The sequence below is a fragment of the Electrophorus electricus genome, chromosome 14 (assembly GCF_041902795.1).
Source record: "Electrophorus electricus isolate QZ-2024a chromosome 14, ASM4190279v1, whole genome shotgun sequence".
Lineage (NCBI taxonomy): Eukaryota > Metazoa > Chordata > Actinopteri > Gymnotiformes > Gymnotidae > Electrophorus > Electrophorus electricus.
The window spans coordinates 15,055,001-15,057,500 of record NC_137510.1 but is presented as its reverse complement, the minus strand read 5'-3'; the positions used below and the strand labels follow the sequence as shown (position 1 = coordinate 15,057,500).

Genomic DNA, 2,500 nt, shown 5'->3' with positions numbered 1-2,500 from the left:
CTTACAGACTCTGTGCCATTAGTCCTCATTAATTACCCAAATATGCATACTTGTGAAAGGGATCGTGGTTATTATGCTTTTAAACCTCAAAAATCAGGAATGAATAAATGAACGGCACAAAGGCCTGCCTCATTTCACGAGGCGCCTCCACACACCACCCAGTCAGCGCAGGAAAGACTGACACTCTCCTGTAATGGGAGTTAAGAGGTTGAATCTGCTCCCTCTCACATTTTTCTATATATTTTTTTGCCCTCTCCATCGTGTCTGTAATGTTTGTGCGGCTCTCCAGCTCCCTTTCCAAATCTTCCCCGTTGGCCCTTCTCCGGCAGCGCTCCAGCTGGAGCACACGCTCTCTTTCGGATAATAGGCTCAGCGTGGGCCCCTTGTGTGGGTTGTTAGTGCCGCATGTAGCCCGGGCGGGATGAATGGAGCAGTGTGGGAGCGAGGTGGGTGTGGCCAGCCTGACTCCGCCCCCGAGGAGCTAGCCGTTCCGAGGTGCGGAGCCCCCCCGACACTGCTGTGCGCTCTCAGAAGGGCTCCTCAACAGACCTGCATGCTGGGCGATATGGAGTGAGTGGACAGATCTTGGATACACTGGCAAGTGTGCACCTTTTGCACGAGAGGATCCGACCTTGATTTTACCTCGGCTGCAGATTTTGTAATGAGATTCCCATGGGGCAAGGGATTTAGATGTTATTAAGTATTTATAACATGGTCATTAGTCAATCATAAACTATTTATAGTTTATTTGGACAGCAAATGCTGTTCTCTGTAGTATTAAATATGCTCAAAGGACATGTCATGTCAGTGTAAAGAAGCCTGTTGACCAGAGAAAGCAATAGAGTAGAGAGCGAGTGCTTAATAAAGTTTAAAATGAGATGGGACAGGCTGGCCTTGGTAGACAGAGGGCTAGTTAATGTGATGGCCTTTATGACATTCACCAACGCTCACCTAAATCTCCTTAAACACAGAGGACTGGTGGCAGATACAAGGACAGAGTAGGCCGAAGTATTTGACTAGACCACACCCTTGGCCTACAAACTGCTGTCAGGGTGTGACGGTGGTGAGCTCAGGATTCTTTTCTGCTGTTTGCCAAACATGCTTTCGCTATGTTTGCTGTATAAATTTTAAAGGGTAACATCTATGAAAATGTTATCCTCTTCAACAGCTGTGTATTATTACTCTGATATTTATAAATGTTGACCTTATGACAATATGAGCATGTTGGATTTTGTTTCATATTCATATCAGAATCTTCAATATCCACTTCCAGTAATTTTGTGTGTGGACGCGTGCTTGTGTAGGTGAACGTGTGTGCATGCACATTGTGTGTGTACCTGTGCATGTGCATGTGCGGGTGTATGGGTGTGTGTGAGCGTGCACGTTTGTGTGTAAATGAGTGAACGTGTATGTGTTTGCGTGCGCCTGTCTGCACTCATGGCTTGCTATATAACTGCATTGGTGTACACAAACAGACAGAAACACACACAAACATATATGATATGTCACAAAACAAATTTCAGATCTGCACTCCCAGCATTGCATGCAGGGACAGACAAGCGTGACAGCGTTTGATTTCTGTTCAGAGTAAACTAAGGTTATTCTTGCCAAAAGCAGCATCTCAGTTAAGAACAATCACATTCTCTTTCATTCTGAGATTGAAGCACATTAGTCTACTCCAGCCTGAAGCCCATAATAGCCAACGGTCCGAGAGCAGCTTGGCCCGTCTCCAGGCTATGACCTTCCTTAACTTACTACATTTGTTCACTTACAGTCTCAGAATAAGAACATAAGATCACTATAAACCACAGGATAACCATGCTGAAACATTTGGGAGCTACATAAGACTCTCTGATCAGAAGGGTTTTTCAGACCCAGGCATACGTCCAACATTTTTTTTCCCTTCAAACCTTGTTCTGGGGGCTTTGGGGAAGAGGCGGTGTTTTCATTTCAAAGTCATAAATCATTCATTCTTCTGGCAGTGTCAGTTCCTTAGGAATTCTTTGCCCCTCCTTCTATTGACATTCAAAACGTGTTTCCCCTCTGCATAAATGGCACAAGCCTCTGAAAGTTTCAGTCTTTTCCCAGCGTCAGACTGGAGCAGAGTGACAAATATATTAGATTCCTTTTTTTGTAAGGCACCGGATGAAACATGGCTAGCAGAGAGGTGCGGTGTATGACTGCAGGGGAGTTATGGGGTGGAGCTGGAGGAGCAGGTGGCCGGTGAGAAGCGCTGGGTCATTTTTACATGACACAAAAAGACCGGCGCCTTCTCTTTTAATACTGCTCATGTACCAAAGGAGCGATTGTTCCTGCAGGGCTGGGCCGCGTTCAAACCTTTGCCGATGTCCGCGCCACATGCCGTTCTCGTTCCCCCCCACCCCACTGGGCTCAGCCTGCCCTCAAACTCTACATTTGCCTCATTCTTGCTGGCTTCCGTCCCCGTCCAAGTTATATCTCATGGTGCACTCCTCCCTCTCTAGTCTTCTTACCGTCCAGT

The 2,500-nt window shown here is 46.5% G+C and overlaps 1 protein-coding gene across 2 annotated transcripts in view; it reads left to right on the top strand.

Moving 5' to 3' along the window:
- rbms3 (RNA binding motif, single stranded interacting protein) overlaps window positions 1-2,500 on the top strand; it is a 93,533-nt gene that overhangs the window by 61,600 nt on the left and 29,433 nt on the right. The gene's annotated exons all lie outside the window — the stretch shown is intronic.